General features: G+C 33.5%; 2 long non-coding RNA genes across 3 annotated transcripts in view; both read right to left on the reverse strand.

The window, feature by feature from the left end:
* Window positions 1–12,039, reverse strand: part of LOC143235586 (uncharacterized) — a 211,195-nt gene that overhangs the window by 90,599 nt on the left and 108,557 nt on the right. The gene's annotated exons all lie outside the window — the stretch shown is intronic.
* On the reverse strand, window positions 1,651–10,134 carry LOC143235587 (uncharacterized). Of its 2 annotated transcripts, none has more exons than XR_013019328.1 (4): window positions 9,990–10,134; window positions 9,208–9,315; window positions 8,613–8,723; window positions 1,651–1,709 (listed from the first exon to the last, which is right to left on the reverse strand). It is a non-coding gene; the product is annotated as an uncharacterized LOC143235587 (long non-coding RNA). The 2 variants fall into 2 exon arrangements; XR_013019327.1 differs by lacking the exon at window positions 1,651–1,709 and adding an exon at window positions 8,303–8,504.

Genomic DNA, 12,039 nt, shown 5'->3' on the forward strand with positions numbered 1-12,039 from the left:
AAATAAACCTAGCATTTTAATTTAATTGTTTATATATACAAGACAATCAGAATCACTTGCTACACCGAACTGCCAACAGTTAGAATGATTTATATTATTTACAAACAGCAGACAGAAACCTTATGTTTTGATCTATCAAATGATATATTGTTTCCTACGTTATCCTCCAATTAAAAATTGTAAGGCAAGGATGGAGTTTAATTTAAGATGTAGAAACTCCCAATGCGGAATGCGACATAAGTAGTAATCTTTGGTAAGGTATATTTATAATTCTGATGACGAGAAACCCAATTTGAATAAAAATGCATCTAAGAACAGCTGGTGTGGGTATTGAACGCTTATAGATAAGAAGAAAATAACAAATAAAACTCATCAATTAAAGGGTTACAATATTTCAGCTCTTTCTGAGCTACGTTCACAATGTTAGTAAAAAGAACATATCTACTTTGTTTTGTAATCATTTTTCTCTCAATACATAAAAGATATACTTCAAAAGTAGGAACATAAAACACCTGATCATTTAAAGAAATTTATATATTAGAATAACAGGAAAGTCCAGGTTAGGCGAGAAAGGAGAAAATTTATTTTTCCCAGCTTCTCCAAACAGCGACAACTATAGAGCACATTAAGTTATTCGATGTTCTCAACAAGTGTTTAAATAAAGTAGTTTGTAATATTACCCAGTGTTATTTTGAAGTTTTTTTCCACATTTTATCCTAATTAAGTTTCAAAGAACGACGCTGTAAATGTTCTGATATTTTTGACAGTTTCTTATTATTCGCACCGTTAAGAGTTAATTGCGATGTACCGCCCTTCCTCTACATGTTATTTAATAACACCATATTATTTTATAAATAGTGCGTTTGTTAATAAGATTCTTCCATTGACAATGTGCTTCCAGCAGTTACCACTTTGTTAAAAGCGGGTGGTAAGAAAGGTATCGCATTCTGACAAACATTCGCATGAAATGTGTTCAGTATAAAAGTTATTGTTTGTGGAAGGATTAATGGATCAAAAGATGAAACCTATTAACTGATGAATAGGTAATAGTCGTTACGTAGTATTATGTGAATTATACGTTTAAAATTCTCCCATCCATCATGCAGGTCGTCTTCTACATTATTTTACAGAAAGTGCAGTTTCCATTCATTTGAAATTCTTCACAACTCTATATATATTTAATAGTAATTAATTTAAAGGGTTGTACTGTAATCAACCGAGTAACTTACGAAAGCGCTTCGAAAGTATTAACGTGTTATTGAACGTTTGTGATATCATAAACCATGAAAGCACAAGATCTATACCGGTTATATTCAATAAAATTAGTGGTAGCAGTTCCCTCAAATCTAAAAGTATCATTGCAAATATCAATTTTTTAGTTTAACTTAAAAACAGTTATTTAAAGAGTTTGCAATATCGTTACAATGTAAGAGTTTTCGTTCAGATATAAAGTAACATTCACGCGTCACTAGCAGTCGAATTTTTTGGAGGCCAGAAAAGAGAACGAATTGTTTGTGAAAATAGTTTATTTGAAACACGTTTAAAATTGATTAAATAAACAAACTATAATATTGGAAACAATTTAAGAAACAAATAAATAAACGAATAATCTAGTAAAGGAATTAAAAACAGGAACCAGCCCAATAGATAGAAAAAACTTCATTATTTCTTACTGCACGTGCAGAACGTACAACTGCAGGGTTCTCCTTCTGGAAAGGAAATAAGATTAAATGTTATTTTAAAGGTATTATTTACACAAATAAATCATAAGTCACTCTTAAAGAATTTTTCAATAGTATCTAGTAAGAGTTTACATACCTATACACTTGCATGGACTTCCCTCAGTGTCGTCTTTTCTTATGCACGAAGTAAACTTACATCCGTCTTTCTGGCCGCACGTGCATTTGTCGCTACAGGTGCAGGTAGGATCTTAAAAGATCAGTATGGCAAGTGACATTAACACAGTGTTAGAAATTCTAACTTATATCAGATTTATAAATTAGTTTGACAAGAATAATCTAATTACTAAGAGCTCAATGAATTGGTTATATAAGGATACCCCCCAGTGGCTCAGCGGTATGTCTGCGGACTTATAACGCTAAAAACCGGTTTCGATACCTGTCGTTGGCAGAGCACAGATAGCCCATTGTGTAGCTTTAAGTTTCGTTCAGAACAACAACAATTATAGAAGGATAGTCTATAATGATACACTCGCTTCATTGTTAACAATATCAAGAATTGATACAGAATGCTGGTTTATATTCAATGGTAAATAGTTTATTAAAAGCATTATTTGAGTTTTATCTCCGACCACGAAATGATTGTAATTTCTAAATGCCGACACTATCAGCTGTATTAAATACTGTTGGACTTGTTATTGCAAACTTTTAATATCAAAACGTCTCCTCAGCTCGACCATTCCCTCCCACTTTCGAGTTTATCACCAAAACTATTCTCAGTTCTGTTTATAAAAGAGTGTTACCATTTTCTTTTTTCTTTTTGTTAAAATTTTTGGTGTAGGTGTTTTATTCTTTACTCTGCTGTTTCTGTAAAAAACGTTCTTATGTCTGATTGTTGTAGTTCGAACAAAAGAAATCAAAAGGGTTTGTGTCTATATATGGACATAGTTTCACCAGACCACCCAATGCTGTTTCTTTGGCCACAGATGTGAAAACTAATGTAGTTAGGGAAAAATTTAGCCCTTTTACGTTTGTTGGTTCTGTGTCTTGGACAAATGTCACTGCTAAACCCATACCCATATGTATTTTACGTGGTAAAGAGACAGCTAAACCATTATTGTTTGAAGGTATACTGCCTTTAAATTCGAGTTTTGCTACTGATGAGTCTCTTATGTCTCAGGAAATTAAAGGTAGATATGTTAATTTTCCTTTTTATAACATTTGTTTAACATCAGACCTATTTTCCGGACATAAAAAAGAAATTCAAAATAACAAAAACCAGTTTTGCAGGTGAATATATAGTTGATATTCCCTTGTATTTTAGAACTGCTTCACATCGACGTTCTATGTTTTCAATGAGTGATTGACTGACCTCCTTCTTTAAGTAATACAAATAGGTAATCTTCCATGTTTGGCTTGAAATCTTTCATTAATTGGTTTCACTCAGACCATCAATTCTCATATTTGTAAGATATCTTTTACTGACTCAGTAAAACAAATTGCAGCAAGTGCACAACACTTTTCAGTAAAAAATGTAACTAAAATTACGAAAAGCTCAGGTATTTACGAAAGTCAGAGTTAAAGTTAGGATTCGAAATTATATTTGAACAGATCTCGTAGAGTGCGTACGAAATACATATAGTTTTCATATTCTTATGTTATCTAATAGAAGATGTAATAAATTAACAACATTTTCATCTTTTTGCTCATTTATGTATGTTTAGCTATTGTTCTCTTATGAAACAATTTTTCCATTCTGTTAAAAACGATTACGTTGGTTATTTACAAATTGTGTATAAAGAATGAAACGTTATACGCAATGAAACTAATCCTTTTGAAACCTACATCCGTTAATGTTTAATAATTACATTTCTTTTTTCTTAGCATTTACATCTTTTGTAGACAAAAATCTGAATGTGTAATACGTCTAAAATCATTAAACCAAATATTTGACGTAGAGATGAATTTTGATACATCCCGTTTTGAAACTAACATTCATGAACTTTGTAATTCATCAAAGTATCTATAGTTTGAGACTGGTGGTGAAACTTAAACCTTCAAATTTCAAAAATCTAAATGTTTGAAATGTTTGTATTGAGAAAAATAATTTGTAACAGTTTCTAATGTTCATAATATGAAGTCCTAACAACAAAATTGCTATCAAAGTAACACATTTATTCCAGTTTGTTTGTGTTTTATCTACCAAAACTAAGAGATAAGCTACATGTATGAATTTCAATGTTTAGAATGACTGCGAATATTCAAAATATCAGAGTTAACTGTAAGAGTTTATTAATAAATGCACCATCCACACTGTCACCATGTGTTTTGAGTTATTTATTTTCAAACACAAATTAAACGATGTTGTTAACGAAAGTGAAACCTCATTTCCAGTAAAATATTTATTTTTGGAAAGTATTATTGATATTTCAGTCCAACTATAATACAGAAACAGTATTCTTTTATACTACATATGCACCACGCACGAGATTTTAGTCCTTAAAATATACACGTTGTTCTTTAACAAACAACTGATAAAGCTACAGACATTAAATCCTCTCCTCATTGGTACAACGGTATGTCTTCGGACTTATATTTAAGTCATTTTTGTTTTAATTATTGTAAGCTTAAATGTGACCTGCTTTACATTTTTACTGACTTTTGTCACCCTGGGCTTTTTTCTTGCAAGTAGTACACTTGCCTGCATCTTAATTATTACACTTCACATCACTGTAAACTCTGACCAATATAGGTTACAGTTTCGCTTTTCCTACCTCAATAAAACTTCGTGGTATACGCAAGTGATAATCTGTGCAATGTTTTTAAATTTTACTTTAATAATCATCTGTCAAAAAACATAAACCACACAGTACAATGTTCACACTTACCCTACTCTGTTTTCAAAACACATTCTGTCATTGATTTGTTTTAGATATCTTCCCAACACCACAAAATACTCAAGAAGTGATTTGGAGTAGGTTCAAAAACACAAGAACGAAAACACTTAAAAAATAAAAGCCTAAACTGCTCAATTCAAGATATCAGCAAGATGTAATGAGCGTGCTAATGCTGCTGAGAAGTATAAGTATGTCCTTATCCTGGGATTAAAGTATTATTGTTGTTGGGTGGAAGTAAACTACCCCAGGTAATTACTACCCTGAATCCACTAATTGTCCAACACCCAATTCAGTAACTAAGTATTTACTTCTACACATCTGGCAATTTCAGCACTTGTATCCAGATTTCTCCTATCTAAATTAACATCTTTGGTAGTTTTTCTATATCTTTTTGAAAAGCAAAGGACCCAGACTTCAGTCATTGTTCGTAGCACATTCCTTCTATATACCTTCACCTACGACAGTAACTAGAATTCAACATTGAAGCCTCAGATACTTCAGGATGTCCAGAATTTCTCTATTAAACGGTTATAACGTTGCCAAAGAGAATATGTAATAGATTTGCTCGTTTTACAGGAATCGTGTGAACAGCCTAACACTAATTCTTTGTGAACCAAACTTTCAGGAATGGGAAATGAAGTTCACTCAAATATGTCTCAAATAACGCTAGGGCTGTCTGCCGCATTGAAAGGTCAGTATTAGTTCTATAAACTCTAGAACAACTATGTCCTGTTGTTGCGTCAGTACCATTATTAACATTGTCAGTGAATGTGAAGATTATATAATTAATAAGCGACTGATAACCAAGAAAGTGATATCTTACGCTGGTGTAATTATTGTAGTTTCATTTTGAAAATTACCTAGAGTGAAATTTTCAAAAAATATTCTGGAGTTTAATTTTAACAAAATTACCCGTGAATTATTTTTTTAATTATTTGAAGGTTACTTTTTATGGGAAATTAATTGTACAACCATTTACATTGTGGTTAAGGTTTAAGAAAATTATCTGGAAAGTAATTTTTATACAAGTTCAATTTTAAGAAATGTACTCTGATGTTAATTTTAAAAATACATGGAAGTTAATTCATAAGAAAATTTTTGGAGGTTAACGAAAATTACTTGGATTTTGTTATAATTACCCGAAAGTTACTTGTCAAGAGAAATATTCCGAGAATAATTTTATGCTTGGTATATTTTTAATATTATGGTAAGCTACATTAGTATATTCTGTACTCGATGTCTCTGATTAAGCAGTGTAAGACTGGTGAAAAGGTAGCGAGTTATAACCACCAGCTGCTAAATCTTGTTCTACTCTTTTACCAGTGAGTTCCCCGCAAGTACAGTGGTAGGTCTACGGATTTAAAACGTAAAAACCAGTCTTTTGTTTCCTCTTGGTAAGTTCAACAGATAATCTCATGTCTTTGAGATAAGAAAACACATGAACATTTTACCAATAACGCCCCCACGCCATATGGGATGAGCATGTTTGGTGTTATGGAGATTCCAACCAGCAACCCACAGATTAGAATTTGAATGCCTTAACCAGGCCTATTAATTTTAGAAAAGAATCTGCAAGTTAAGTTTAAGAAAAAAAATTTCTGAAAGGTATTCTCACAGAAAATTTTCTGAATGTTAATTTTAAATTTACTGGAGGATAATTATGAAGAAAAGGTCCGGCATGGCCAGGTGGATTAAGGCGTTCGACTCGTAATCCGAGGGTCACGGGTTGGAATCCCCGTTACACCAAACATGCTCATTCTTTCAGGCGTGGGGGCGTTATAATGTGACGGTAAATCCCACTATTTCTTCATATAATAGTGTCCCAAAAGTTGGCGGTGGGTAGTCTCACACTCCTAAAGTCTAACTAGTCTCACACTCCTAAAGTCTAACTAGTCTCACACTCCTAAAGTCTAACTAGTCTCACACTCCTAAAGTCTAACTAGTCTCACACTCCTAAAGTCTAACTAGTCTCACACTCCTAAAGTCTAACTAGTCTCACACTCCTAAAGTCTAACTAGTCTCACACTCCTAAAGTCTAACTAGTCTCACACTCCTAAAGTCTAACTAGTCTCACACTCCTAAAGTCTAACTAGTCTCACACTCCTAAAGTCTAACTAGTCTCACACTCCTAAAGTCTAACTAGTCTCACACTCCTAAAGTCTAACTAGTCTCACACTCCTAAAGTCTAACTAGTCTCACACTCCTAAAGTCTAACTAGTCTCACACTCCTAAAGTCACAACTAGTCTCACACTCCTAAAGTCTAACTGGTCTCACACTCCTAAAGTCTAACTAGTCTCACACTCCTAAAGTCTAACTAGTCTCACACTCCTAAAGTCTAACTAGTCTCACACTAAAGTCTAAAGTCTCACTCTAAACTAGTCTCACACTCCTAAAGTCTAACTAGTCTCACACTCCTAAAGTCTAACTAGTCTCACACTCCTAAAGTCACAACTAGTCTCACACTCCTAAAGTCTAACTAGTCTCACACTCCTAAAGTCTAACTGGTCTCACACTCCTAAAGTCTAACTAGTCTCACACTCCTAAAGTCTAACTGGTCTCACACTCCTAAAGTCTAACTAGTCTCACACTCCTAAAGTCTAACTGGTCTCACACTCCTAAAGTCTAACTGGTCTCACACTCCTAAAGTCTAACTAGTCTCACACTCTAAAGTCTAACTGGTCTCACACTCCTAAAGTCTAACTAGTCTCACACTCCTAAAGTCTAACTGGTCTCACACTCCTAAAGTCTAAAGTCTCACACTCCTAAAGTCTAACTAGTCTCACACTCCTAAAGTCTAACTAGTCTCACACTCCTAAAGTCTAACTAGTCTCACACTCCTAAAGTCTAACTAGTCTCACACTCCTAAAGTCTAACTAGTCTCACACTCCTAAAAGTCTCACACTCCTAAAGTCTAACTAGTCTCACACTCCTAAAGTCTAACTAGTCTCACACTCCTAAAGTCTAACTAGTCTCACACTCCTAAAGTCTAACTAGTCTCACACTCCTAAAGTCTAACTAGTCTCACACTCCTAAAGTCTAACTAGTCTCACACTCCTAAAGTCTAACTAGTCTCACACTCCTAAAGTCTAACTAGTCTCACACTCCTAAAGTCTAACTAGTCTCACACTCCTAAAGTCGGGACGGCTAACTCAGATATCCCTCGAGTAGCTCTGCGCATAATTAAAAAAAAAAAATTAAGAAAATTATCTGAAGTTTAATTTTGAAATAAATATATTGAGGTTAATTTTTAGATAAGTTTTATTCTAAAAAATTATCTGAATGTAAAAGTTTAAAAAAAAGTCCCTAATTTTGTAGTGCAAGACTAGAGGGAAAACAGCTAGTCATCACCACCCACCGCCAACTCTTCGGGTACTCTTACCAACAAATAGTGAGATTTACCGTCACATTATAACGCCCCCACGGCTGAAAGGGCGATCATGTTTGATGCGATCGGGATTCGAACCCGCGACCCTTGAATTACGAGTCGCACGCCTTAACGCGCTTGGCCATGCCAGGCCCGTTTTAATAGAACTGGTGGTAAACAGTGACGTAAAATGTAAACGTATTATCGTATGATTTAGAAACTCTCGATTTCACCTAAACAAATAAGATTATTTAGAGAGTTTGAAATACAGTTACAACGTAAGTGTGTTCGTTCAAATACAAAGTAACAATTACCCCTACACAAGCAGTCGAATTTTCTGGACTTCCGAAAAGAGAAGGAATTGTTCGTAAAAATAGTTTATTTGAAAAGATGTTAATCAAACGGTAAAATAAACAAACTATAATATTTGAAACAATTTAAAAAACAAATAAATAAAACGAATAATCTAGTAAAGGAATTAAACTGGAACTAGCCCAAGGGATAGAAGAAACTTCATTCTTTCTTACTGCACGTGCAGGACGTACAACTGCAGGGTTCACCTTCTGCAAAGGAAATAAGATTAGAAGTTATTTTAAAGTATTATTTGCACAAATAAATCATAAGTCACTCTTATATAATTTTTCAATACTAACTAGTAAGAGTTTACATACCTGTACACTTGCATGGACTTCCCTCGGTATCGTCTTTTCTCATGCACGAAGTACACTTACATCCGTCTTTCTGGCCGCACGTGCATTTGTCGCTACAGGTGCAGGTAGGATCTTGAAAGATCGGTATGGTATACACTTAGTTGTATAATAAGTTTTGTTAAACACACACACACAGAGAGTTGTTAAATGTGAATGAAGTGACCAAAGGACTTCAGAATGTTATTTTACATTAGATTTCATGAGTTAAAGTATACTTACTTACAATAAGAGTCCAGGGAGCGTTTTGTTACCATATAATGTTAAGGACGAAGAATACTTATTTACAAATGATATATGCATAGTTATTGTAACAGTTATGCACAGCAATAGTTTTCACAACCCCGATTATTGGTTATATATTACTTTGTTTAGTTTACCAAAGATAGGGAATTGACCTTTTCTGTAGAACTATATTGTAACAATATAGCCCATTTCACCCCACGCCGTAAGAATTACAGAGCTCAGCAGTTACTACAACAGAATGTAGTTATTTTATAACATCCCTTAGTTAATATTTTAAGGGTGTGTAGGTATGGAGTAAGAAAACAGTTAATACCTTTACACTTGCAACTCCTATCAGTTTCGTCTTTTTTGTTGCACGTGGTGCACTTACATCCTTCTTCCTTCCCACACGTGCACTCTTTAGTGCATGTGCACAATGGATCTTTAAAGAACAGAAAGAATACAAGTGTTTATAGTTATTACGTCGATTTGTAATGATACGTGAACAACTGATAATGCAAACTGCTCAATTAACATGTGGGAAAGGTGAAAAACGAAGGAACAAAAGTTCGTAATGCAATCAATTACATGAAAGTTCTTCAGTAATATAAACTCCAAGAGTTGAATGAATTAACATTTATTAATAAGAAAGATCACTTTTCGATTCGAAACAAGTACATCATTGGAAGAGAACACATGTACTATATACTGTAGCGTACAGTTCCACGTTCAAGATGGATTATGGTCACGTTTGAAATAAAACATTAATCGTTATCAGCTTTACACAACATAAAAACTAATTCGTCGTTAGGGAAAGTTATGTGAATAATAAGATTTAATTGTTATATTCAAAAGACTAAACAAGATATAGATAATCTGAATCACGAAGTATTAAATGAACAAAGGCCCAAACTACTACTTCACCAACCATAGGAAGTCAACAGACAAAGAAGGAAGGTATGTAGTAGTGTTTGTTATTATTAAACAACCACAAATGCATATTTATCTCTGGTACAAACACAATTCCGCCAAAATCCTTTTATCCTTTATCATGTAATATTATCTTCTTACACAAACTGTGCTCCTTTATCATATAATACAAACCCCACAACTTACCTCCACATTTACATGCTGATTCGGACATTTTTAATTTGAAATTTATTTACAATCGTCCAAACACTGCTTCCAATAAAACTCCGCTAGCGCATGAACGTTTTATATTGACCAAGTGCAAGAGTCGTGTGCAAAATAACCAACAACGAACCATGTGTTATATCTAGCCAATCATAATAAGTAATCATGTCCTAATTAGTATAAACAGTAATATAACAACATATTTATCATGATTGTTTTGAACGTGACCAAAACAGGTGTTCACTTTGCTGTCTACTATTTGTGATTAAAACACGCGTAACTTCAGATCCTAGGTCTATAAGTTTCTCATGTTTTTCCAGCTTCTTTTGCTAAACGTAACAAAATATAATAATACCTCCTGTCCACCCCATCATTGGCAAGTTTTTTGGCTTAAAAGGCTGAAAGTCGAATTTCAATATAAACAACCAAAACAACAATGTAATAAATAAAGCATAGATAACTAATACATAAAAGTAAAAGGGTGAAACTTACTATGTAAGTGTGAAGTGACTAGCAAAGCCTTAAGAATGAAAACGCACCTCAGATTTACAAATTAGTTAAATAAGAATAATTCAGTTACTAAGGGCTCAATGAATTGGTTGTATAAGGATAGTCTACAGTGATACATTAGCTTCATTGTTAATAATATAAAGAATTGATACAGAGTGCTGGTTTATATTAAATGGTAAATAGTTTATTATAATCATTATTTAAGTTTTTTTCTCCGACAAAATAATTATTGTAAATTCAAAATGCCGACGCTATCAGCTGTATTAAATGCTGATGAACTTGTAATTGCAAACGTTTAATATCAAAACGTCTCCCAAGCTCGAGCACTCTCTTTGACTTACCAGTTTATCACCACAAAGTGCGAGGTATTTTAAAACTCTTTTCAGTTATGTTTATGAAAGAGCGCTACCATGTTCTCTTTTCTTTTCGTTGGAATATCTGGTGTAGGTGTTTTTTCTTTACTTTGCCATTTCTATAAAACAATTGCTTATGTTATGGTTGATTTTTGCAGTTCGAACAAGAGAAATAAAAAGTGTTTGTGTCTATGTATGGACATAGATACACCAGACCACCTGATTTTGTTCATTTGGCCACAGATGTGAAAACTGATATAGATAGGGAGAAATTTAGACCTTTCACGTTTGTTGGTTCTGTGCCTTTGACAAATGTCACTGCTAAACCTATGACCATGCGTACTTTACGTGGTAAAGAGAAGCTAAACCATTGTTGTTAGAAGATATACTGCCTTTAAATTCGAGTTCTTCTCAGAGCAGTAAAAGTAGATAAGTTAATTTTCCTCTTTATAACATTTGTTTAACATCAGGCTACTTTTCCGGACCAGAGAAATTCAAAATAACACAAACCAGTTACGCAGATGATTATTTATTTCACATTATCTTGGATTTCAAAACTGCTTCACATCGATGCTGTATGTTTTCAATGAGTGATTGACTGACATCTTTGTATGAGTAATACAAAAAGATAATCTTCCATGTTTGGCTCGAGATCTTTCATTAATCCGTTTAACTCAGCCCATTAATTCTCATATTTCTAAGATATCTTTAACTGACTCTACAATTGCAGAGAAAGTTGTTTGATCATTTTCTAGGCTAACTGTAATTATTTGATCTAAAACACTACACCAAATGCACAATAATTTTTTGTGAAAATATGTAACTGAAGTCGTGAAAGGTTCAGGCATTTACGGAAGTCAGCGTTACAATTAAGATTCGAAATCATATTTGAGCAGATCTCGTAGAGTGAGTTCGAAAAACATATATTTTTACATATTTTTATGTTATCTAATAGATGTAACAAATTAGCATTTTCATAAGAACGGAAATATTTGTTTGCTCACTACCTGTATGTTCAGCTATTGTTTCTTTTGATATTATGGTAAAAGATTATTAAGTTTGTTTTGTTTGTTTTTGAATTTCGAACAAAGCTACTCGAGGGCTATCTGTGCTAGCCGTCCCTAATTTAGCAGTGTAAGACCAGAGGGAAGGCAGCTAGTCATCACCAC

The sequence above is a fragment of the Tachypleus tridentatus genome, chromosome 12 (assembly GCF_004210375.1).
Source record: "Tachypleus tridentatus isolate NWPU-2018 chromosome 12, ASM421037v1, whole genome shotgun sequence".
Taxonomy (NCBI): Eukaryota; Metazoa; Arthropoda; class Merostomata; order Xiphosura; family Limulidae; genus Tachypleus; species Tachypleus tridentatus.